The sequence below is a fragment of the Galeopterus variegatus genome, unplaced genomic scaffold (genome assembly GCF_000696425.1).
Source record: "Galeopterus variegatus unplaced genomic scaffold, G_variegatus-3.0.2 Scaffold2697, whole genome shotgun sequence".
Lineage (NCBI taxonomy): Eukaryota > Metazoa > Chordata > Mammalia > Dermoptera > Cynocephalidae > Galeopterus > Galeopterus variegatus.
Window position 1 is genome coordinate 63,286 of NW_007728808.1, and position 27,708 is coordinate 90,993.

At 36.3% G+C, this 27,708-nt stretch overlaps 1 pseudogene; it reads left to right on the forward strand.

The window, feature by feature from the left end:
- The first annotated feature begins 11,879 nt into the window (after positions 1-11,879).
- LOC103598651 lies at positions 11,880-19,536 on the forward strand (annotated as a pseudogene).
- Positions 19,537-27,708: the final 8,172 nt, after the last annotated feature.

Genomic DNA, 27,708 nt, shown 5'->3' on the forward strand with positions numbered 1-27,708 from the left:
TGAAGTTCTTTTATGAACTAGCTTCAGTAATTAAGTAGTGTCATTACTGCTATAGTCATGAGCTCACCTGAGTTCTAAGGAAGGACACATACAACCTATCTCTTATTGGGAGAAGTGTCAAAGTAATGTGTGAAGAGCATACAAGAGAAGAGATATTGTTGCAACCATCTTTGAAAAATACATTCTGCTACAACCAGGATGTCCATACCTTTATTTATAACTCATTATTTTGATCCTTGATTTATAAACTTCCTACTACAACCACATGTCCTAATTAAATTGAAAATATCCATATTTTGTACTTCTTGTTCTGCCATCCCTTTCAACTTGACACCTTTGCTATATTCTTAATTTTTAATAAATATTATTATTAATGTTTGTATCAAAATAATCCAGGAAGTGTTTTGTAGATTTCTGTTTTGAATTCTAATTTTTTGCCAAGGTCTCTAACAGTGTGCAGACATAGTACAGTTAATACATTCTGACCACAATAAAAAACTAAATCTGAAAGACAACCAGGGAAAAACGATTTTTCTTTCCCTGACCCTTCCTAGACTCAGTGCAACTAATTTCTCTCTTTCAAGGAAAGCATGCTAAAGTGCAGTGGAAAATGATCAATAGGGATAGCTCACTCATTTTGTTCTCAAGTGATAGTGAAAGAAATACTCTATGTTGCCACTATATCTGAGACACTTGTGACATGAGGTGTGCTGTGGCCTCTAAGATGCAAAAACCACCAGGACAACAATCAAAAGGGCCAATCAACCATTCATTTCTTGGTTTTATTAGCTTGGTCATTGTTTCTTTTTTTAAAAGACAATGGATCTTTTAGCAGCAATGAGCAAACAAAAAAAGGACATTTTAATGAAAAAAAATGAGTATCAGATTTCTATTTCTGAAAAAGTTTGATGTGAAAATTATGCAAAATATATTTCTACATCTACCATCTATTATGGGGGGTAAACTGAAAACCAGTAGATATACCAGAAGCTTCAGCATATACTTCAAATGTTACATTTCTATTGAGATAAAATTTATATACATAAAATTTACCATTTAAAAGTGTACAACTCATTGTCTTTTTAATATATTCACAAAGTTGTGCAATAATCACTACTGTTTAATTCTAGAATATTTTCACCACCCGAAAAAGAAACACTGTACCGTTAGCAGGCACTCCCTACCACCATGTCAGGCCCTGGCAATCACTAAACTACATTGTATCCTTATGAATTTGCTTTTCTGGACTTTTCCTATAAATAGAATCATATAATATGCTGCCTTTTGCATCTGTCTTCTTTCACTTAGCATAATATTTTTGAGGTTCATCCCTGTTGTAGTATGCATCTGTACTTCACTCCTTTTGATGAATGAAAAATATTTAACTGTATGGATATATCACATTTTGCTCATTTATTCATCAATTGGCATGCATTTGAGTTGCTTACACTTATTTGCTGTTACGAATAATGCTGTTATGAACATTTGTGTACAAATTGTTTTATGGACATATATTTTCAATTTTGTTGGATTCACCCAAGGAGTTGGATTGCTATGTCATATGATAATTTTATGTTTAAATTCTTGAGGAACTGTCAGGCAAGTGTCCAAAGCAGTCACATTAGTTTACATTTCCACCAGCAATACGTGGGTGTTCCAATTTTTCTACATCCTTGAGGACATTTGATATTATTTGTTTTTTGATTATAGCAATCTTAATGGGTATGAAGTGGAGGCTCATTATATTTTTGATTTGTCTCCCTACAGCTAATGATGCTGAACAGTTTTTCAAATGCTTATTGATCATGTGTAGAATCTTCTTTGGAGAAATGTCTACTCAAAACCATTCACCATTTTTTAATCGGGTGATTTGTCCTTTCATTATCAAGTTGAGAGAATTATTTATATATTCAGGATACAAAAGTCTTTTACCAGATATGTGATATGCAAATATTGTCTCCCATTCTTTGGGTGTCATTTCAATTTGATTATAGCATTCTTTGAAATATAAAAGTTTTAATTGTTGTGAAATCCAATTTATTTTTCTTTGATTGATTGTACTTTTGGTGTTATAGCTAGAAACACTGTTTCATGTAAGGTCACAAAAGCTTATACATATATCTTCATCTAAGAGTTTTCTAACTTTACCTCTTAAAATTGGACTTTTGGTCCATTTTTGAGTTAACTTTTATGTTTGTTGTGAAGTAGAGGTCCATCTTAATTCTTTTTTATGTACATATCTAGTTTTCCTAGAAAATTTTATTTATAAGTCTATATTTTCCCCCATTGAATCGCTTAGCATTCTTGTTGAAAATCAATTAATCATAGATATATAGGTTTATTTCTGAACTCTCAATTCTATGCCATTAATCTATGTCAAACCTATGCCAGTGCCATACAGTCTTTATTGCAGTAGCTTCTTAGTAAGTTAAAATAGGAAGTGTGAATCTTTAAATTTCGTTCGAATTCAAAATTGCTTTGAGTATTCTGGGTACCTTTTATTTCCATGTGGATTTTAGAACCAGATTGTCAATTTCAGCATAAAAATAAGCTGGGATTTTGATAAGGATTGTGTTGAAACTGTAGATCAGTTGGAGAATATTGCCATATTAACAATATTAATTCTTCCAGCCCATAAACTTGTGATCTCATCCCATTTATTTAATTGTTTAAAAATTTCTTTCAATGTTTTGTAGATTTCAGTGTATAGCTTTTTTTTTTTTTTTTGCAACTCTTTTATTCTCACATCTGCTTTAATTTATTTACTTAATTTTAATTGGCACATGATCATTGTACATTTTTTATAGCTCTTATATTCACTTTGTTAAATGTATTCTTAAGTATTTGTTCTTTTAATGCTGTTATAAATGTAATTTTCAAAATTTTATTTTTGTATTGTTCATGCTACTGGGTAAAAATACATTTTTTTTTTTTTATATACTGATCTTGTATCCTGTAACTTGTTGAACTCATTTATTAGCTCTAATAAATTTTTTCTGTGGATTTTTGGGGTTTTCTGTATACAAGATCATATCATGTGTAAATGGAGATAATTTTACTTCTTATTTACTAACAGGATGCCATTTTTTTCCAAATTCTTTCCTGATTTCCTGACGATAAACTCCACTAAAATGTTAAATAGAAGTGTCATGAGTGGACATCTTTGTCTTGTTCATAATCACAGGTGGGAAGCTTTCAAACATTCGTCATTAAGGGTAATGTTAGCTATTCATTTTTCATTAATGCCCTTTAGCAGGTTGATGAAGTTACCTTCTACTCCTAGTTTGTTGAATGTTTTTAATTATAAAGACGTGTTGAATTTTGTCAAATGTTTTTTCTGCATTAATTGAGATGTTCTTTTTTCTTTCTTAATTTTATTGAGGTGAAATATTTCACTGCCATTGTCTCTGCTCAGTTAGCTTAATGGTCAGCTAATGATAGCATAGAGATTCTTTAAATGCCTAGAACCAGTAAGTGACTCTATCTTTGTCGAGGAGTTCATTGTATCTGTTGGTGCATGCCTTTAACACTCAGCCAGGCAGTTTATAATTCTTTCGCCTTTGGTTTCTGTTCATGTGGAGTCTTAATGTTAATTACAGGTGGGAACTTAGGGCATTTTCATGTCTTTCCAGAGCATGCCCACAGTCCTCAATATGCTTACAATCCTTCACATGGGTGTGAGCTTCTAGATACTCAGTATTGTGCTAGAGTTTTTCGCAGCCCCATATGACATATTATTCCTCAGCTATTCCTGTTTAAGCTTTTGAATTACTTGCTATAAATTTATCCACAGTTTTAAACAATTTTCTCTGGTTGTTTTTGACAAATGCTCTTAGGAAAAAGGTTATTTGCACTGATGAGCTCAGAGTAAGATCAAATAAAAAAGCCTTTCAAGTTAGGTTTCACAAAGAACCATTGATTAAGTCAAATAATGACATCTTTGGGAATGGAACTTTCAGGAGTTCCATCTGGCAGAATGCTGGTTTTCATGGTGATTATGGGCTGTTGGTTTTCAAGACTATTGCAGAGCTGACAAGGGTTGGGGTAGGACTAGGACATGATAAGACAACACAGAACTCTCAATTCTTAGATTATTCAGGTTTTTTTCTTGAATAAATGATCTTAGGCAGCTGTAAATAATATAGTACATAGTAGGTGATAAAACTCTGGTTAAAATGGGAATTGGTAGTGTCAAGTTGTATATGGGAAGTTTGCAATTTAAATAAGGTAGTCAGAATAAGCTTAATGAAAATTTGACATTTGAGAAAAGGCTTGTGAAAGCAGAGAGAGAGAGTTCCATGAAGATAGCTATGGAAGAGTGTTGCAGGTAGATTAGTGTCATTTGGAGAAAAGAATGAACTAGGTGATTTTAAAGAAAAACAAAGCGAAAAGTGTGGCTGGAGTAGAGTGAAGACGAATAGTAGGTGATGAAGTCAGAGGCAGTGGAGTAAAGAAACCAGTTATGAGGCAGTTGCAATAATGCAAGTGAAAGATTATGAGAGTTTGACCAAGAATGCTGGCAGTGGAAGTATAAGTAGTGGTTCAATTCAGTGTGTTAAGCTGTGGATGTCTACTATATACGTACATGACTACGTCAATGGTGTATGAGTCTAGAGGTCAGGGGAGAGATGCTAGCTTTAGATATAACTTTGGAACTTAGGAGTATTTAAATGGTACTTAAAAACATGAAACTGGGGGCCGAGCCCGTGGCGCACTCGGGAGAGTGTGGCGCTGGGAGCGAAGCGACGCTCCCGCCGAGGGTTCGGATCCCATATACAGACCGGTTCCCGCTCACTGGCTGAGTGAGGTGCGGGAGCAACACCGAGGGTTGCGATCCCGTTGCCGGTCCCGGTCCGGTACGGGCGCGACACTGAGGGTTGCGATCCGTTGCCGGACACGAAAAAAGACAAAAAGGAAAAAAAAGGACAAAAAAAAAAACAAAAAAAAAAAACACCATGAAACTGGATGAAGTCACCTAGGAAGTGAGTGTAGAAAGAGAAGATTTAGAAGCTGGAAAGGAGGAGTTTGAAAAGAAAATGAGAAGAGGCTAATGATATAGAAGGAAAACAAAGATAATGTATCTTAGCATCCAAGTGAAGAAAGTTTTTCCACGGAGGAGTGATCCCATGCATCAAATACTGCTGAAACATGCAGTACGATAATAGCTGAATAACCATCTGTCTTACAGGTGCATAAGCTACAGTTATCCGTAGTTGACTCATGTATTAAAAATTGTGATATGTGCTAACCCTGTAATGCCAATTTGCTTCAAAAAAAACTTTGTTAAGAGTAAAAAAAAATGATTTTCACTAGCACCATTGTAAATATGTTTTAATTAAGATATATTGTTAAGTAGATCGTGGCTAGTGTGATAAATCCAATTAAAGTCTGTTTTGAGATATACGTATCTGTTTATCCTAAAGTTTATTTGGGCATCTGTTTGGATAACTTGCATATCTGTAAGAGACGGTAAGCCATAGCAAGTTTTTAGTTCCACCAAATTTAGGTTATAAAGAAGTAAAACTGACAAAAGAAACAGCATTGCCACATTCACCTTTTAAGCACTACATAGTGAAGAACTATGCTAACAGTTAAGAGGAAAGAAATCTCTGTTCTCTAAGTAGGATTACAAAATTATTTCCTTCCTTTCAAGAAAATTACCAGTTATGCAGTTTGACACAGTTCATAAAAAATTGCAGCAGAATGTTTTGCTTTTTCTCTTTATGCTTCTGCAATTTGAATTGGCATTTGAGAAAATGAGGATCTAGCAAATAGACGACAGTTTTCCTTATCACTCAGTTTTCCTCAACATAGGGAAATATCAATTAAGAGAGTTTTTAACACAGGAATGCATTTTCACTCCCTAGTGAGTCTACAATGTCAGGTAGTAACCTATTGCATCATATTCGGGGTTTTTTTTGGTGACAATAATAGGGCAAAAAAAGTTTTTGAGGTTTTCACTTTATGAAGTCACAAGAACAAAAGGTTTTCAAATGATTAAGGATTGATGAGAGAAGAAACACTATGCATTTAGGTATGTATCTTTTAACCCCAGTAAACAGACAGGTGTTAATTGTGTAATTGTTAAAAATAATCATTAAAATTTCAGAATTTGCAAGTAAATATAGATACATTATGGTAGATCAATATTATTTGAAAATAACACAATGACAAATTCTTTCCAATATGCTTGCTGGAGTGGAAAGTAACATTGTCAAGGACGGCTCTTTACTACTTCATAATTTTGTTTGTTTGGGTTTTTTATTAAAATTTGGATAAACCCATGATATTTTTATACATTAAAATATGTTACTAAGGTTGTAGTAAAAAATGGTTATGTACCTACCAATTCAGTATTAGTATGAATTATCTTAATACAGTTTCCTTTGGTGTTTTTATGCATTAATATATCTTTCGCCCTTTCTTCCTTATTCCCTTTCTTTCCTTCCTTCCCTTTCCCTCTTTCTTCCTTCTTTTTTCCTTCTTTCCTTCATGTTTCTTTATTGCAAATACTTGAATACTTGTTGCTTCCTACCCTTTCTTACACAAGAGGTAGCATATTCTATTCACCCTGTACACCTTGAATTTTAATCACTTAACATCTTGTATGTCTTTTCATATCAGTACAAAGATTGTTTGCTCACATTTACTTTTGAAATATTTTGTTGCATTATAACAAACACAAAAAAGTGCATCAATCACAAGGGTACAAATGATTACTTCACACTAAACACACCTATGTAACAAGCACCTAGATCAAGAAACAGGACACTTCCAGCATCTCAAAGTGTCTTATATTCCTTCTAACCAAGATAACACCAACCAGGAGAATAAACACTATCTTGTCTTCTTACAGCATAGATTAATCTTCCCTGTTTTTAACTCTGTATAGAAGAAATCATGCATTTGCTGTACTCTTCTTTTACTCAAAATTTTATTTGGAACATTCACCCATATTGTTGTTGTGAGTTTCAGTCCATGTATGTCTATCACTGAATAGCATTCCGTTGTGTAAAATACGATAATGTGTTGATTCAGTCAAACCTATTGGCTAATTTACAGTCAATTTCACTATTATAAAAAGTGTTGTTGTGAAACTACCTGTATATGTTTTTTAGTGAACATAGGTAAACACATCTGTTGGCTATATACCTGAAAGAGAAATTGCTTAGTCATGGGATACTTATACATTCAGCTTTAATAGTTACCACCAACTATCTCTCACTAGCACTGTATGAGAGTGGCAGTGATTCCTCATCTTCACCAATACTTGGTATTATCTGTCATTTTAATATTAACTACTCTGATGGATGAACAGTGGTGCAAAATTGTGAGTTGCATTTAGGAAAAACTAAATTTTAATTATTTTTATTGTCCATTTGGTTATCTCTTTTGTGAAGTGCCTAGTTAAGACACATGTTCCTATAATGTTGTCTGTCTGCTTCTTATTGATTTGCTGAAATTCTTTATATATTTTGGATACAAGACTTTGTTTGAATATGTGTATTATAAATTTTGTCTTTAATTATGTGGATTGCATTTCCACTGTCTTACTGGTATCTTTTTTTTTTTTTTTTTTTTGTGATCGGTAAGGGGATCACAACCCTTGGCTTGGTGTTGCCCACACTGTGCTCAGCCAGTGAGCACACCAGCCATCCCTATATAGGATCCGAACCCGTGGCAGGAGCACCACTGCACTCCCAGAACCACACTCCTGAGTGCGCCACGGGGTCGGCCCTTACTGGTATCTTTTAATGAAGAGAAATTCTTGTTACCAATATAGTCTAATTTTCTAAAATTTTCTCATATTGTTGGCAATTTTATAACCTGTTTATTAAACTTTTGCCAATTGCAATGTCTGAAGATATTCTCCCATGTTTTCTTCTAAAAACTTTAATTTTTACTTTTAGATTCAAATCTGCAATTCAGAAAAATTTCTGATTGGGTAAAGCTATGCAGATATTCCATTTTGTGTAAAAGAGGTCAGGGGTGGGGTTGGGAGGGAGCAAAAAGGCAAAAGTGAATTACAAAGCAATGAACTAACAGCAACTGACCAAAGAAAGTTGAAGGGGAAAGAAAGAAACACAGAATTACTGTTTAAATATTAAAACCATCATATATGAGAAAATTTACATTCTGCATATGCCAAAATGATGATAAAGTATCACAGAGAGAAGAGGTGGCCCTAGAGAATAAAACATGGCACATTTGATGAGGAGGTATTTACACAGACTGCCATCACTCAGGTAAGTGCTAGATGTTATACCTTGCCAGAAATCTTCTGAGTATACCTCACTTTATGCTCAGGCACTAGCATAGATCATATAACCAATCAAAAACCAATCTCTGGAAAGGGGATAAGATTATCAATATTAGTTTTAATTAATCATCTGGATTGGCGTAGATATTAGGAACATTACAAGATAAAGTATTTTGCCTACATGTGGTTAATTTTGAATTTTGTTACATTTGTCTCTATGTGCACTGAGCCAAGATGAGTTCCATGACTTTTGTTTTCTAAAAGGAATGTGTTTTCACTTCTAGTATGGGTTACATTTTCTCTATTATCTTTTATATCAAGGTTGTTATGCTAAACCTTATATAGACTAACATTTCTTTATCTCCTTTACCAATTTTCTGAGAAAAGTTCTCCCCCCATAGTTATTTATGTGTGTATAAATATATTTTGTTAACTTCTTTTGATCCTCTCCCTTTGGAATCCTATGTTCCAAACATATTAAATTACTGATGTGTGCCTGAATGCACCATGATACTTCCTTCAGTACTTTTACAGAGATGCCACATGTACCTAAAACACCTTCTACTGTCCACCTCTACTTACTCACATTCACCTAGCTGCCCCTTGACTCTACAGTGACTAACCATAACTTATACTCCATAAATGAATTAAAAAATGATAAATTCTTATATACTCTAGTTTCAAATGCACTTTTAAAAGTTTATTTTGGATAAAAGTGCTCACTTACACTTGAATTATCTGTGGAAATACATGATATAAATTGATCCTAATACCAAATAAAAATTGAGTAAACTAAATGGGAAGATAGAAATGCATCTTCATTTAATCTAAGTAGCAACTGAAAATAAATAGTTCAGATACGAAAGTGAATATTTTGCCTACTTTATCCATTTTGCTGGCTCGAACCTTCCTGTTCAGGGATTAAAAGCTATTAGCATTTCTCCAAGTCTCATCAAAAATAAATTAATCTTTGTGAAGCAAATTTTAACATTTCCTTGAAGTTAAACCTGAAAACTATAATTAGTAGAAATCCATGGACAAGAGACTGATTTTCAATAGGTATCATTAACAGGAAAATTTGCTTAAGAAAACAAAATAAAAATAAACACAAAAACAAAAACAAACAAATAAAAATAATCTGAAATCATTGGTATGGCCTTGACTTCGACAACCACTGAGGAAGTATCACACCTTGGAAGTTTACTAAAATACTTCAGCTTTCTCATATTCTTCCCTGTACCACTATATCCATGTACTCTTTATTTATTTTGGGGGGTGGGCTAAGAAGTAGAAATAATCCTCAAAATATGATAGACAGTTTGAAACTAAATCTCAACAGTATAAAATGCCAAAAAGAAAAAGAATCTTTAAGATAATCATGAAAACCACTCTGCTTAAGAGGAAATTATTTTTAAGATTACAGATTTATTTTTACTTTTTAAATAAGTGATAAACCTGATTGTGACTGATGTCATGTGTTAAACCAACAAAAGAAATTATCACTGTGGACTTTACTGGAAATATTGGCCTCCAATCAAATGTTTTCTTCTCAACTGGACCAACTTAAACCACCTTCCCCCAAACACCCCTGATTCTTCTGAGCCTGGTCTACTTTTCCCCATAGCACTTTAATTATCTAACATCCTGTAAGTACGTATACTTATAATACATATTTTTATTTATGTTTCCTCAGTAGTATATAAACAATTGTATTATATCAATTTTATTTATTCTATTTATTTATTTTTTTGTCTATTTTATTTCCTGATATAGCTAAGGACCAAGAATATCTGCCATATAGTAGTCATTTTGAATAAAACTAGGGAAAGTCAATTATACTGAAAAACAAAATAGCAAAGGGAGGTTTCTCTTGGTTGAAATACAATAAAACAAACAAATGGAACTTTTTTTCCATGTCACACTCTACCCTGCTCAGCCATCATCCCCATCTTTCTATATCATCTCAACATAGCTGTAGACGTACCTGTGTCTAATATGTCCCGCTTTCTGCAATTCTGAATATTATGGACATTTACTACATCAGATAAGCAAATCAGTTGATTTTTGTTTATCTTTATTTTGAATTATAAAAGTTAAATCGTAAAACACTGTAGGATAATACGTATGACTCCTTCTAAGATTCTCAAATGAAATAAAATTTTTACACAGAACATTTGGACGCATTTCACCGTTTATTTTTCTTTTTGAAGGTGTCTTTGATTTATTGGTTTTAAAACTGTAGTAAAGCAAGAAAACTGCAATTATCAGAGAGGACCGGGATTTACTAATTGCTCTTCTTGATTTGATGGACAGAAAATAAATCTAAAGAAACAATAAAGAAAAAATGCATAATAAAATTACCGACATTGATGCTTCTCAAGCTAATAATTACAAGCCTGAAAGAACATCAGTACTTGATATATGAAATAACCCCGTTATTTACACATCAAGGTTTGTTTGACACTAAAAAAAACAGTACTATTGATGGCTGTGCTTAATCTATAATAAATATGCAATTCATGTTCATTACTGAAAAGGAAAATGTGCTTACACTTGTTGGTTGGTGCATTTTTTCTTCTGAAAATTTTTGAAACATTTTACATCTTATTATTAAACTGACTTTGAACACACCACTTTGAATTAAGAAACTCATCATAAGCCAGAGTAAGATTGATACAAATGAAATAAATATTCCCAAATATCACCTCATGAAAATATGATAAAAAATAAAGTTGATCATTGGTACTCTTCATAATGCTGCAAGTGGTGATAAAATAAAGCTCAACATTAAATTTAACAAACACTTTCTCACATAATGGGTATAATGAAAATAAGATCCTTTGTGCTGCTACATTCTGCAGCTAATAAAATGGTGGTAGGGATGGAGGTAATGCATGGGCTCAGCAACATGGACTTCCCCTCACCAGGGCCCACCTGGCCACAGCCACTGCTGAGTGCCCAGTTTGCCAGCAGCAGAGACCAATACCAAGCCCTAATATGGCACCATTCCTCAGTGTGATCAGCAAAGCTACCTGGTGGCATATTGATTACACTGGGTCATTTCAATTATGTAAGGGGCAATATTTTGTTCTTACTGAAATAGACACTTACTCTGGGTATGAATTTGTCCTTTCCACACAGAATGCTTCTGAGAAAACTATCATCTGTGGACTTACAGAACGCCTTATCCACTGTCACAGTATTCCACACAGCATTGCTTCTGACCAAAAACTCACCTAACAGCAAGTGAAATGTAGTAATGGGCCCATACTCAAGTGATTCACTGGTCTTACCATGTCCTCCACCAGCCTGAAGCAGCTGGCTTGATAGAATGGTGAATGTCCTTTAGAAGACTCAGTTACCACACCAGCTAGATGGCAATACTCTGCAGGGCTGAGGCAAAGGTTTCCAGAAAGAAGGCTGTATAAGCTCTTATTCAGTGTCCAGTATGTGGTGCTAATTCTCCCATAGTCAAGATTCACAGGTCTATGAAACAAAAGGTGGGATGGGAGTGGCAACACTCACTGTTACTCCTAGTGACCCACCAGCACAATGTTCGCTTTCTATCTCTGTGACCTTATACTTTGGTGGCCTAAAGGTCTTAGTTTCAAAGGGGTGAATGCCTCCACCAAGAGATACAGTAATGATTCCATTAAACTGCAAGTTAAGACTTCCACCTGGCCACGTTGGGCTCCTCATATATCTGAATCAACAAGTAACGAAGGGAGTTACTAGGCTGGCTGGGATAGATGATCCTGATTACTCAGGGGAAATTGTTCGGCTACTTCACGATGGAGATAAGAAAGAGTATGTGTGGAATACAGAAGGTCCCTTAGGACATCTGTTGGTAAGTTTTACCATGCACGGAGATTAAAGTCAATGGAAGACTACAATTCAGGCAGGACTACTAGTGGTCCAGACCCTTCAGGAATAAAGATTAGGGTAACCCCACCAGGTAAAAAATCATTACCAGGGCAGAGGGAATACAAAATGATTAGTGGAAGAAGGTAGTTGTACCTTCCAGCTATAATGATGTGACCAGATACAGAAGTAGGACTGTAATTGTCAGGTGTATTTCCTCCTTATTTTTATCAATATGTGTGTGTAGCAAATATCTTTGTTTTTGTCCCTCTCTTATTCGCTCATCATATAACATAATCTTTTGTCAAGCATCAGGACTTGTGATTTTTAATTATCCAGCCTATAGAAGGAGAAGGAGAGCATCCTTCTGCTGCCCCAGCCTCCCAGTCCCTACCCCCTGTGATCATCCCACCAGAACCACGAAGGATCCTACTCCTCCCATGTACCTGCCACTGGGATTTTAAAGGGAACTGTTCCTCCTTGCAGTGTTCGGTTTGCAGGGTGTGTGCTTAGCTCTGGTCGCTGTGGTGTGGAGGGGGCTGCTGCTGGTGCCAGGGGAATGGATCTCAACCCAGAAGGAAGCAGAGTGATGCTCTTTGCAAGGCTGCTCCTTCCTATAAGGCCACCCTGCGGACCCCACACTCACTCTACCTGGACTACAGAGCAAACTGACATATTTATAACAGGCTTCTCGGTGCTCCTCACCTGTGTGCTGTTTTCCAACCACCACCCGAGACTACCCTAGGTCTCTGTACATGAAATAAAATCTAATTTATTATTAAATATATATATATATATATTGACTTTATATTATAATATTTGAGTATTGTTAACTCAATATTGTATTCAAGTTACAGGATATCAAGAAGAGTGAACACCACCCCAGGAATTTTCATCTTCTTCTGTGAAAAGAATTAATGTGTTTTCAGTTGTATGCAGGATAGTTTCATCATGTTAAGTGGCAGTATGACCTTGTTATTTTCATCATATGGAGATTAACTACGTTTAAGGAGATAGGTATCAGTACCACGTTGACAAGGGGTTCATTTGTGATAGTTGATTTTATGTGTCAACTTGGTTAGGCCATAGCACCAGATATTTGGTCAAACACCAACATAAATGTCTCTGTGAAGGTATTTTTGATGATATTAACATTTAAATTAGTAGACTTTGACTAAAGCAGATCACCCTCATTAAAGTGGGTGGGTCTCATCTAATCAGTTGAAGGTGTTAACAGAAAAAGGAGCCCTCCCAAGGGACAGAAAACTATGCCTCCACACTGACTTCGTACCTGAACTGCAATATGAGCTCTTCCCTGGGTATCTAGCCTGATGACCTACCCTACAAATTTTGGAGTTGCCAGCCTCCATAATTGCATATTGCATGAGCAAATTCCTTAAAATACTTCTCTCTCTCTCTCTCTCTCTCTCTCTCTCTCTCTCTCTCTCTCTCTCCACACAAACACACACACACACACACACACAATTGGTTTTGTTTCTCTGGAGAACCCTGACTAACACAGGAAGTTATTCCTATGTTACACTTTATTAATGAAGAAAGAAATGGATGTGAGTGGTTTGGTTGACTCTTTCCCAATTATCTGTTCAGCCTCATCATCAAGTAAATTATTCCAAATATATTCATATCCAAGTAAGCCTTGCTTCTTCATACCTCTTCAGTTTTGCCTGTTCTCCTAGCATTCACTGGAATGTTATTCTACCACTATTTTGAAAACCTAATTCTTATCTGTCCTTTAACATTCAGTTTAAACAGCACATCTCAGCATCTTGCCTTGACATTTCCCCCTGTAGTGAATATGGATTATTTGCTGTCCCTATAGACATCTCGAGAACTGTGCCCTATCCATTGTTAGACTAAATTCTAATTACTTGTTTTATTTTTGGTCTCCTTTCGTCTGCTGTGATATCTTTTACATTGGCAAAATATTTTATTTCTTTAGTATTTTCTATGCTTGTTATTGTACTCTACATTGTAAGTATTTATTCTTAGGAATGTTGAATGAAAATAAGCTTAGAAAATGATTTCACTCTTTATTTAGTTCTCTATCCTGATTATACTGATGATAGTATGATACCCCTTCATTTTTGTTCTGAAACAAAATGGTCTTGGTCTTTGGGCTTGGCCTTCTAGATGATATTCATATGTTTTATTCCATTATCAGTGAAGTACCACTAGGTTTTACTACAGTATGAGAGAGCATCTGTTTTACAACATGAACTATTTTGTCTTCAAACCCTGTCATTATGACTGAACCTGAGTCAAATAACTCAGTTTTTGACAAAAGACAGGCAAAAAGCCCAAAGTAACTATTAAATGAAATAAATGTCAACAATATTTAATCACATTTCTGATATACACAGAATGAAATTGTCTAAATTATCTGAATCTGATCTCAGGTACCCATGAATCTGGCTCTGTTTCAATATTGGCTTGGGTTTTATGAAACTGTTGGAGAGTATTATTTAATAAATATTCTTTGTTAATTAGCAACCTGGTCAGGTCAGTTTGCTTCATTGTAAAAATCATCCTGTTCCCATATGGACTTCCTATTGTGATAGCATTAAGCTTCCCTGAATGTTTGTTTCATGCAGTCTTCATGGTAATATTGGAGGCATTGCTACAGAATGATGGAAGTAGTGAAAAATCCAGCATTGTTTTTAGTTTTTGTTTGTTTGTTTAATTTATCAATATACAATGTAGCTGATTTTCGTGTCTCTTTACCAATTCCAGCAGTGTTTTAAGGAAATCAAATTTAAATGTAATATAAATCCCTGTCTTTCCATTTACAACTAAGGAAAATCAAATATAGATTAAAAGTAGTTGTACAATTTCAGATCAAATTAGTTAACAATGGTGATATTTCAGAAATTAAAATTGCTGTGGATTGATTGAATTCTGTCCCCAAACATCATATATTAGAAACTTAATTCCCACTGTATCTGTTGAGGGTGGGAAATCCTATTGTGGTGATTGAGAGGTGGGGTCTTGAAGAGGTGATTAGATTGTAGGACTGTGCCTTAGTGAACGGGTTAATAATGGTGGTCAGGGGTATGGTTCTGAGGGCTTTAAAAAGAAACTGAATAAGGAGGTTTGTCTCTGCTCTCTCTGCTCTTCCAAGTTCTACCATGTGAGACCCCTGCATTACTGTTAAGCCACCACCAAAGAAGGCCCACACAGTAAGTGTTCCCTGGATTTTGGATTTCCCAGCCTCCAAAACTGTAAGTGATAAATTTTATTTCCTTTATAAATTACCCAGTTCCATGTATTTTGTTATAAGGAACAGAAATGGTCTAATACAAGAATCATAGAGTGTTTGGGGCTTTCAGACTTATAGAAACATAGTTCCAAATATATGTCCATTAATCAACTCTCAGCTCCCTATCTGAAGCCATACCCAACCAACATCTAAAATCTATACTTTCTTGTGATTTTATGTCCTAGTAAATAATAGATTTGTGAAATGAATCTCTCTGTGGAGTGTGTTTTTCCTGACATTGTTTCTACTGTTAAAAGAATTAACTAGTAGATGCACTTTCCTTAAAACATAATAAAACTTTTAAAAAGTCTTATAATTCAATTATCTTTCAGTATTTGCATATAATTTAAGTGACCTTCAGAACATTAAGACAACTGCATTAATTCTCTAGATTATGTGACCTGGACAAAAATGGAGCTCATCTTTCCAAGTCCAATAAAAGTAGGTATTAATAAAATATATTCGCCATCTACAATTAATACACATCTCAGATTTCCAAAGATTGTTGCATATATTCTCTCCGAGATGCTATTTAACATAGAAATTGTCGTAGAGCATGTGACAGAAAATCTGAATTTCAGCTATGTTACCTATTGTTTTAAAGAGACTAGATTAGATCTGAGTATTTATGATTCTACAAATGTTTATTTAATTTTTCAAGATTAATTACAATCATATCACTGACTTGTACTTTTGTATGGCTGTTTTAGTGGAGCTATATAAAGCCCTACAAATTAGAGCTCTATACCCCTAAAATGTATCCAACCTGAGAGTAGCTGAGAGTGTCTATTTTGTTCAACACCTTAGCAGTGCCTAAGACAATCTCTGGACATAGTAGGTACTCAGTTTATGAACACTTATTTTATAATCATGACTAATAGTATAACCACAATGGCTACATTCATTTGAAACCATTTAACGTTTATGTAAGCATTAGGTAAACAAAATCTGAAGTTTTGCCATAGTATCTAGCCATTCCAAGGTTTTTGTTTGGAGCCACTATGTAGAGAACTTGGTTAGAAACGTAAAGAGCAAAAGTCAAAGAGTCCATCTTCAACCAGGTTTCCCCTAAAAAGTGCAAAAATAAAAACAAGCTTAAGTCCATTGTTATATATCAGCTATGCTTTGCAGAAGACATATTAATACTTTTGCCATAGATTAATACATGACAGTCCTACTAAGTTTCAAAAGGCAAATCAGTAGCTGGAGAAATTTTAGAAAATTTTCACTAAAGGATACCTGCAATTTAAGTACATTGTACTTCCCCTGTATAGCTTACAGAGCAATGAGCATAATCTCTCAATTCCACTCAGTTACTGGAATACTGTAGGTGAAATAAAGAAACAATTTTTGTTTACTCTCTCCTCTCCTCCCTCACAACCAGGAATCCAGGTTCTGAATAATTCTGACCAATAGCATATATTACATTCAAATCAGACATTACATTGAAGTTATTATTTTCTGTTTCGGCAATAACACAGATTTTCATAATATTATGGAATTACAAAAATACCTGTGGGAATTATACTAATAATGAATATGAAGTAAGTATCCATCAATTAAATGTTCATTATTACTGACTTGGCTATATTTGATTGTCACTTGCCTCTTTAGCCTCAACTCTACCAATCGCCCTGAAACACAATGAACCCTTGTACTTTCCTCTAACAAGTGATGTTTTATCCTGCCTTGGTGACTTTATATGTGTGTTCCGTCTGTAAGGCTTAACTTTTGGGGTTGTACCTAAATTCTGACTGTTCTTTTAGACTGAGCTCAGGCATTGCATTTCCTAAGAATCAATCCCTATCTCAGTTTCTAACTCAACTTGGGTTAAGCATCTCTCTCAGGTGCTTGCATCCAATACTTCTCTTAAGAGGCTTGTCATAGGGCTTTGCGCTGCTCTGTTAACTTCTCCTTCCCCTCACGGTAAGCTTCTGGAAAGCAACAAACTATACTGTATCCATCTTTATGTCAAGTGCAATAAGCATAGTCTAAACTCAGTCCATGAATAAAGACCTAGTTTCTGTGCTATTACTACCTAAAAGTGGAATCTGAATTTTTTTTATAGCATGCTAATAATATCCTGGAAATTAACATAATATCTTCTATAGTTAAAGAGAATGTCTCATTATGTGATATTAGGGTTAACCATTCTGAGCTCATTTAATTTCATGCTAATATAGTTTGATATAGTATGAATCATGTATGAAGTTTATGATTATCGCTATTTTTTTTAAAGTAGGTAAGAGCGGTCCCCACCCAGACACTGCTTGCCTGCGAGTCCCTGCCACCGCATTCCAGTTTTTTGCTGCTGCTTGGGTCTCGTGTGTGTGGAACACCTACCAGGTGTCCTTCCTCATACCAGGAGCTCTCACACCTGTTACCTTATCCACTCCTCATATCAACCTTGTGTTATTGCCCCACTGTTCAGGACTCAGTGATCTTTGAGTATTTGGCTGTGGACTTCACCCTGAAGCAGTGGGCTTTGCTGGATTCTGCTCAGAGGGACCACTACAAAGATGTGTTACTCAAAACTTTTTAAAATCTGGCCTCAGTAGATGATGAAACTCAATTTATGGCCAAAGGGTCAGTTTCTCAGCAGGGTACTTATCTAGAAAAAGTAACTAAGGAAGCTGAAGTAGCAAAGTTCACCAGAAATTATTCTTGGGCCTCTGTTTTAGGAAAAATTTGGGAAGAACCTTAGCATTGAAGATCAGCACACAAGGCAGAGGAGAAATCTGAGAAATTACATAGTGAAGAGACTCTGTGAAAGTATAGATCAATGTGGAGAAGCCTTCAGCCAGATTCCAAATCTTAACCCATACAAGGAAATTTCTACTGGACTAAACCAGTATGTATACAGCACATATGGAAAAGTCTTCATGCATCATTCATCCCTCAAGAGTCACATCAAAGTTCACACTGGAAAAAAAATGTATCAGTGCCAGGAATGTGGGCAATCCTATGGTTGTCATTCATACCCAAAAACACATTTTAGAACCCACAATGGAGAGAGACCCGATGCTTGTAAATTATGTGTGAAAACCTTCCTTTGTATGTCTTCCCTCAATTGTCATATACAGATTGACACTGCTGAGAAAACCTATGAATGTAAGCAATGTGGGAAACCCGTCATTGATTTTTCAAGTCTTACTAGTCATGTGAGAAGTCGCACTAAGAGAAGCCATATAAATGTAAAGAATGTGGGGAAAGCCTTTAGTCTTCAACTTTTCAAAGACATATGATAACACATACTGAAGAGAAGCCATATAAATGTAAGGAATGCAGGGAAGCCTTCAGTTATTCCTCAGCTTTTTGAAGATACATGATAAGTGCACTCTGGAGAGAAACACTATGAAAGCAAACAGTGTGGGAAAACCTTCATTTATCCCTAGTCCTTTCAGAGACATGAAAGGACTCATGGTGGAGAGAAGCCCTATGGATGTAACCAGTGTGGGAAAACATTCAGTCATCCCTCAACCTTTCAAGGAATTATGAGTGCACACTGGAGAAAAACCCTATGAATGCACACAGTGTGGGAAAACCTTTCCTTGGCCCATACCCATATGAAAGCATATGAGAACACACACTAGAGAGAATCCCTATGAATGTAAGCAGTGTGAGAAAGCCTTCAGTTTGTCTGCCTGCTTTTGAGAATACATGAGAATGCATCCTGAAAACAAATTGTACAAGTGCAAGCAGTGTGGGAAAGCTTTCTACTGCCACATATCCTTACAAAAACACATGAGGAGGCACACTGCAGAGAAACTCTATGAATGCGCACAGAGTGGGAAAGCCTACAGTTGGCCTAAACTCTTGCAAAAAGACTTGAGAACACACTCTGTAGAGCAACCTCATGAATGTAAGGAATGTGGGAAAGTCTTCAAATGGCCATCATCTTTACCAGTACATGTGAGACCGAACACTGGAGAGAAACCTTATACATGTAAGCAGTGTGGGAAAGCCTTCAATTGTTCCTCATCCTTATGAAGACACATGAGAACACGTACTGCAAGAAAAACATTACAAGTGTGACATGGGACATCTTCCTGCAGATGGATTAATGTGTAGTCCTTCAGAAAACTCATACCAGGAGAGTAATTTTATAAATGCTGGAAATATGATATTGCCTTTATGAGTACCTCGTCCTTAAAGTGGACATGTAAGGAGTGTGTTCATAGTTTATTCACAAATAAATACTTAGGGGAAAAATAATTCTAACTACTCTTGGCTATAGTACATGTATTTTGGTAGTTTTTTTTTTTTCTTACAATTCAGTAAATAAAAACTCTGTCTTAAAAAAAAGTAGGTAAGAGCTAATTCAACTACAGCTTTCATAGATTACTAACATTCCACATGTTTCAAATTCTAACCCACTACTTCAGATGTTAAGCACCATCCTGGCCCTATGAAAAATTTACCAGAGACCTAAGAATTAGAGAGAAGCCTCATGCAACAACATGATAAATGTTTTTAATCTCGTTCTCATGTCTATGAGAACCTCAATTCTTTAAAGCTCCATATAAGGAAGAGGGAATAAAACGGATATAGTATTTTTAAATTAAAAAAAAAAAAATCCATTTAACCAAACATCAGTGTTTCAACAAGCCATATCCATGATAATAATTTTCCTCTAAATTTGACCATATTTTGCGTTCTCATGTCTATGAGAACCTCAATTCTTTAAAGCTCCATATAAGGAAGAGGGAATAAAATGGATATAGTATTTTTAAATTAAAAAAAAAATTCCATTTAACCAAACATCAGTGTTTCAACAAGCCATATCCATGATAATAATTTTCCTCTAAATTTGACCATATTTTGTTAAAAGATCAATACACATAGGTAATACAGAAACAAAAGCCATGTAAATAGCTGGACTTAAATGATCCAAAAATAAATATATTTATTCTTGTGAATAAATATTTTCCAGAGTACCATGGACAAATGTGCAAATATAAATTTGCTCATACCCTAGTTTATATTTTATATTCCTTCCAAGTCTATCACTCCAACACCCTGAAAAGGAAATCATGGCTGAGGTACCCATGGTTATATTGCAAATTGAATGAATATTTGATTTTGTTAAAAATATTCTCACAACAAAATATATTTTAACTGCTCCTTTGGAGGGCGGTGTAAATTTTTCATCCTAGAATATTTTTAGATTGACAGAAAAGTTGAGAAGATACTACAAAGAGTTTCGATATCCCCCATACCCAGTTCAGCCTATTGTTAACATCTTACATTGATATGGTATATTTATCACAAATAAAGAACCAATATTTATACATTATTAATAAGTAAATTCTGTTATTTATTCATATTTTCTTAGTTTTTACTAATTTCCTTTTTCTGTCAAAGTATTTCATCCAGGATATCATGTTACATTTAGTCGTCATTTCTCCTTAAGAGTCTCTTGATTATGACAGTTTCCTAGACTATTTTTGCTTTTGATGACCTTGAAGCTTTGAAGAGTACTGGCCAAGTATTTTGTAGAATGTCCCTCAATTGGGTTTTCCTTATTTTTCTCATTTTTAGACTGGGTTATATGTTGGGGGTAGAAAGACCACAGAGGTAAGGTATTATTTTAATCACATGGCCAAGTATTTTGTAGAATGTCCCTCAATTGGGTTTTCCTTATTTTTCTCATTTTTAGACCGGGTTATATGTTGGGGGTAGAAAGACCACAGAGGTAAGGTATTATTTTAATCACATCATGTTAATGCTACATTCTATTAACGTGATTTATCACTGTTGATGCTGACCTTGATCACCTGGCTGAAGTAGTGTTTGGCAGTTTTCTCTGCTGTAAATTTATTCTTTTCTTTCCATTTTTCATGCATACTCTTTGGATGGAAGTCACTAGGCACCTACCACATTTAGGTGGTGAGGAGTTATGTTTCACCTCTTTGATGATAGAGTTTCTACACAAAATAATTGGAATTAAACTGAATGAGAGATTTGTCTGTTCCCCTACTTACTTACTTATTCAATCACTTATTTATGTAAGTATGGGTTCATGGATATTTGTTCTATATTTTGGGCTATGATCTAAACAACCTATTTTGCTGTGTTGTTGCTTAAATTGAGTCAGCTTTGGCCATAGGGAGCTCTTTCAGTTGCTGCCTATGTCCCTATTTCCCTTTGACACACTCCATTATTGCAGGGTTTTTTGGTAGCACTTTATTAATTTCTGGTACAATATTTTCTAGTTCTAAGCTCATCTTGTATATTCCCAGGTCAAGCCCTAGAATGAACCATTTCTCTAAGTAGCCCTGGTTCCAATTATGGAGAATGATATTAGAAACCAAGATATGGATTTTGAGTGTTTGTTGATATTTTGATATCAGTATAAACATTTCTGTGTGTCCATCTTTACCTATATTAAGATAAACATGAGTTCATACTGATGCCTCCAACCCTAATTCATTACCACATGAATCATTCTAGCTTCCTCTCCTTTGTCTTTAACTTCTCACTTCAACAGTAGCTCCTACCATCTGCCATACATTTACTTAATTGTTGAATTCCCATATACATATATAGATGTTTTCAGAATTGTTAACCCATACTCCAGAGGGAACAGACTTTATTGACTAAAATATAGTTCATTTCGCCTTCAGTCTCAGAGGCTCCACTCATTTCCAATTATTATATTAGCACAATTTCACCTCCACACCCTTTGGTAAGGTTATTTCAATCAATTGGAGTATATTTAGATTTTATTGTCACTGCATAAATTTTATCCTGTAATCACCCCAACTTTGCAAATGATTTTTAAAATATCCCTGTATGAAGATTCATGCTTTGTGCTGTGAAGTTTATGGGTATCGACAGATGCATGGTATCATGTATCTACCATTATAGTACCATACGAAATAGTTCAACCACCCTAAAAAATGCCATGTGTTTCACCTAATCAACCCACCTCCCTCACCAAATCCCTGCAAGCACTCGTATGTTTACTGAATCTATAGCTATATAAATGGAATCATATGGTATATAGTCCCTTGGTCTTGTTTCTTTCACATAGCAGTATGAATTTAAAATTCATCCTTGTCTTTATATGGCTTGAAAGCTCACACTTTTTATTGCCGACTAGTATTCCATTTGTGGATGTATCACTTTACTTATGCATTCTCCTATTTAAGGTCATTTAGGTCACTTCCAGTGTATAGTGATAATGTATAAAGCTGCTATAAATATTTTCATGTAGGTTTTTTTGCAGAAATAAGCTTTCAAGTAAGTTGGTAGGATATGTAGGTGCACAACTACCAGATCATATGATAAGACTGTTTACTTTGTATGAAACTGCCAAACTATCTTCCAAAGTGGCTGTACCATTTTACATTCCTACCAGTGAATGAGAGCTCTTGTTGATCAAATCCACACCCAGTGTATTCTGGCAATAAATTCACTAGTTTTTGTTTATCTCAGAAAATATTTATTTCAGCTTCAATTTGAAGAATGACTTCACTGAATAAAAAATTCTAGGTTTGCATTTTTTTTCTTTCAACTATTTATTTTATTCTACTCTCTTCTTACTTGTGTGGTTTCTGATAAGAAGTTTGTGGTAACTCTTAGCCTTGTCCCTCTATACCTAATTTTCCCCCTGCTCCTGGCTTCCTTCAAGACTTTCTGTATTCAATTTTCTGCAGTTTGAATACTTAGGGGTGTGTGTGTGTGTGTGTTTGATGTTTATCCTGCAGAATGTTTGCAATATCCTATCAAACCTAGAAATCTTCCCAACTGTCATTGTTAAGGGGCCTATGATAAATTTAGACATTCCTAATCATTTCTTCCTTATTGAAATCATGCCCTAAATCACTATAATGTGGAAAAATTTTAATTTTTTTGAAACATATGCTTTTTTTTTTAGCTAAGGCTGGGAGCACATAAATGGAATCCATATTACAGAATTGTTTGTCATATTTGTTCTCTGAACAAAGTAGAAGTTAATCTACATACTGTATGAGAACTAAATCAAAGTAAATTTTGATCTTTTCAGTCCTTTTTTTAAAATACATACATGTGGGATACAATGTTAATTTTCAATAATCGTATAAAATGTGCAGTGATTAGATCAGTATAGTTAGCTTATACATCATTACGATATACAATCATTCGTGATTGAGGACCTGAGAAAAATAGCAGGGGGCTTCATGAGCCCACGGGGCACAGCTGTTCTGGCATATTGTTGTCCTTCCCAGGTGAGGCAAAAAATTATTGACTGTCCTAGCCTAAAGGCACACGGAACAAAGGCAGAGCAAAAGTCCACAGTAGATCAAGTGGCTTTAGGCAGAGTTGATGACAGAATGGTATTTGGCTTAGGTACTGTAGGAAAAAGAGGGATTACAATTTTGTTGGTAGCCCTGATATCATAACCAAATTGGCTTCCTTATCCACTTGGTTTCTTTACTGGTCAAGAACTTTTCCTCAGTCATTTGGCTTTGTTTCTGAAAGGACATGAGTGTTACAGAGACTAGTGCAGTGCAGGAGGAATTCTTTGGCCTTTCACTATAGGTTTGACCTTTCTTTAACTTCTGGTTTAAAGGGATGTTGGGAAAGTTTGGGTAGCACTTTAGTGGAATCTTTTTGAAATTTAATGGGTTCTGCACCAATTATTTTTCCTATGTCAGTGAGATTTTTAGCTCCTAGAGTATCAGGTATGGTGTCAAGATATTTATCTAGAATATATATCAAATATAATAGAGAAGACAAAGGTATGTATGTGCAAGAAGACGATTTGATTATGACTTAAGGAATCTTCTGGAACCTCACAAAATATTTCTTCTAGTGTGAATTTTATATTACAATTTTATTTACAGTGGAAGTTTCACCTTATTTAAACTTTGAGGTATTATATCACTGAGCAGGAAGGATTATATTCAGTCATGGACTGAAGGATTACATTTAAGGGTTAGGAGACAGAGAAAATCTGTTGGTTATTTTAAATACGTACAACATTGTGGTATGTTTACCCTGAGGAAAAAGTTGAGCAAAGGTGGCGGTGTTTAATATAAAAGGAGTAGCACTTGTATTTATCAAGTATTAAGGTTGACCATCTATATATATTTATGTCGGGCCTTAAAAACTAACGCCACCTTAAGTGACATTACAAGCAGCACCATTAGGGCCCACAAGGGCATATTAACGTGGAAGCCTAAGATGGTGCCAGGAGGAAGAAGGGTGGGGGTGTCTGCGGGAACCTTGCCTTAGCCCTTATTGGCCAAATACAAGCGCTCGAGGTTGTAATAGCTAGGCATTGAGACAGGACGCATGCTCTCTTGACCTTTAAGCTGATAAGATTATGTAAAAAAAACCTCCCCTCCCTATCTGCCTATAAAAGCAAGTGCTTGTGTGATAATAAATGGAACTGCTCGACAAAACCCCCTGCTGCATCTGAGTGTCCTTTAACTGGGCTGTTTTGGGGGGCTGGCGGGTGTGCTCACCTCTCTTCATGGCTCTCTTCCCCTGTCTCCTTCCAAAGGGGACAGGAGGGAAAGAGTAATCCGGGCTGTTCGCTCGCTCGCCAGAAGGAACGAGGCTAGGGCTGTACGAGTCGGCGGCTGGCGGCAGACCCGACATATTTATAGTTAATTCACCTTGAATGTTTAAAGGTAAAGCATGATCTGAGCACTTTTTTCTTCCTCAGAGTACCCTCTTTGATCTAAATGAAGGATTTTTCTTTGTCTTCATTTTTTCTTTTGTAATATGGGACAATCTTTATTCCAGTGTCTCTTCTATCTGCAATATCTACAAGCATCCTTGTCAATAAGTGGTAGATTCAGAAATGTGCCACCTAGCTGTTTGACCTGTAGAACAATATGTTTATTTTGAGTCTTGTCTCATTTTTTCTAAAGGTTTTTCAGAGCGTTCTTCCAGGTATTGTAGTTAATGGCCCTTCACCAATTCCTCTCTTTCCTCTCCCCATCCCTCTTTCCCACCTCTGGTTACCACAGTTCTGTTGTCTTCTTTTGAAAGTCTAATGCATTATTGTAATTGCTGTATCTTTGTTTCATTTTTTATTTATTTGTTTATTTATTTATTTATTTTTTAGCTCTCACATATAAGTGAAAACATAATGTATTTCTCTTTCCATGCCTGGCTTATTTCACTAACATAATTTTCTCTAAGTTCATCCAGTTGCTGTGAATGGCAGTGTTTCATTCTTTTTTATGACATAAAAGTATTCCACTGTATAAATATACAACATTTTCATTATCCATTTGTCCAATGATGGACATTTAGGTTGGTTCCAACTCCTGGATATTGTAAATAGAGCTACAGTAAACATGGGAGTACAGGTATCCCTTTAACATGATGATTTCCATTCCTTTGGGTATACACCCAAAAGTTGGATTGCTGGATCATATGGCAGTTCTATCTGTAGTTGTTTTAAAAACCTCCATACTATNCTCCCCTCCCTATCTGCCTATAAAAGCAAGTGCTTGTGTGATAATAAATGGAACTGCTCGATAGAACCCCCCGCCGTGTCTGAGTGTCCTTTAACTGGGCTGTTTTTGGGGCCGGCGGGTGTGCTCACCTCTCTTCATGGCTTTCTTCCCCTGTCTCCTTCCAAAGGGGACAGGAGGGAAAGAGTAATCCGGGCCATTCGCTCGCTCGCCAGAAGGAACAAGGCTAGGGCTGTACAGGTTGGCCGCTGGCGGCGGACCTGACAGAGTAGTGCCCCGTGTGAGGAGATTTTAAAACTCTCGGGTGAAAGGCGAGCGAGTGAGGCCCCCAGCTGCTCGGTCCTGAAAGATGGTCGACGAAGGGTGATCAACCAGCAGAGTGGCCCCCGGCAACCGTGGTAGTCACGGAGAAGTAATCTGCCTGCATGTCAGGGTGAGTACCATAACAGGGGGAAGTCCCTGCACTTCTGTGCCCTGTTGATCCCTTTGTGCCTTCCTCGGGGCAACATGGGAGGTGTGCATGTGGAAAGAGTGACAAGACAGACTGCAAAGCTCTAAAGTACATGTTAAAGAGCAGAGGCCTAGAAATATCTGACTCCACGGCCACCAATGCCTGGCATCATGTGGTGCAGGTAGCCCCTTGGGCACCTTTGTCCGACTTGTTCTCACATGAGACTTGGGACCGGGTTCAGACCCTGGCCAGAAAGAAAGAGATTAGTCACGGGCTAGACCTCCCCTTAGGGTTCTACCCAACCATCTCTGCCCTAAAGCTTTGCTTCCGTCCTGGGCATCAGGAAGGGACAGAAAGGTATTGGGCACAGTTTGATGAGGAGAGAAAAAAAGGAAACAAAGCTGCCAATGCAAGGCCCTGAGCAAAGTTTAGCCAAAAGAGAGAAAGCAGCACCTGAAGAAGTGGAGGAGGCTAGTCCACCTTTAAAAACATCCCCGACAGAGCCGCAGGTTTTCCCTGTCATGGCTCGCTGGGAACCCCCAGCCATCCGCAGCCTGTGAGGGGAAGCGGCCCCTCAGGCCTATCCAGTCAACGTTGTAAAATAAAAAAAAATAAAGGCTGTTGCCGAGGCCAGGACTTTATCCTCAGCCTTGCAGGCTCAGACACAAAACTTAACCGAAGCCTTCAAGGCGTTTACCTCCATGATCCTCTCAGGAAACAATACTTCCCCACCCTTCAAGGGACAATGTTTTGGTTGCAGAAGACAAGGTCATTTTAAAGGCCAATGTCCCAAGGCTAAAGGCAAAAACCCCCCTTCATGCTGCCGCCTGAGTGCCATCAATATCAAAACCGGCTGGCACTGGCTCTAGAAGGGCATCTCGGGGTTGTTGATTGCCACGATGGCAACAATAAATGGGTCTCTGCCTTCAAAGAGCTGTCATAGACTAACCAACAGCTTTTTGTCGCCAAACCCCTGGTAGACGCCTACAATGTCTTCAAGGATGGTGGCAAATCAGGGGCTGCTATAATTATTTACAACCCCCCACCCACCACATCACAGGCAGCCCCCGCTACTCATTTTCATCCCTGTGATGGGTCAGCACAATACAAAGAGCTGCTCACTATACTCCTTGCCCTGCAAAATGTGCCAGACCCCATTAACCTTTTTACAGACAGCTTATATGCGGCCAATCTTCTCCCTGGGCTTCTGGGAGCCCACATTTGCTTAGACTGTAATCCCATCTCCTCCCTTATGATACAAGTAAGGAGTATGTTACAAGGCTGCAATAACCCTATTTTTGTTCAACACCTTCGGGGTCATCAAGGAATGCAAGGATTTCTAGCCACTGGAAATGCACAGGCAGACACTCTTGCCTCTCGGGGCCCTAAAATATATACAATAGATAGTGCCAGCCAACTGCACACTTTAACTCATGTAAAC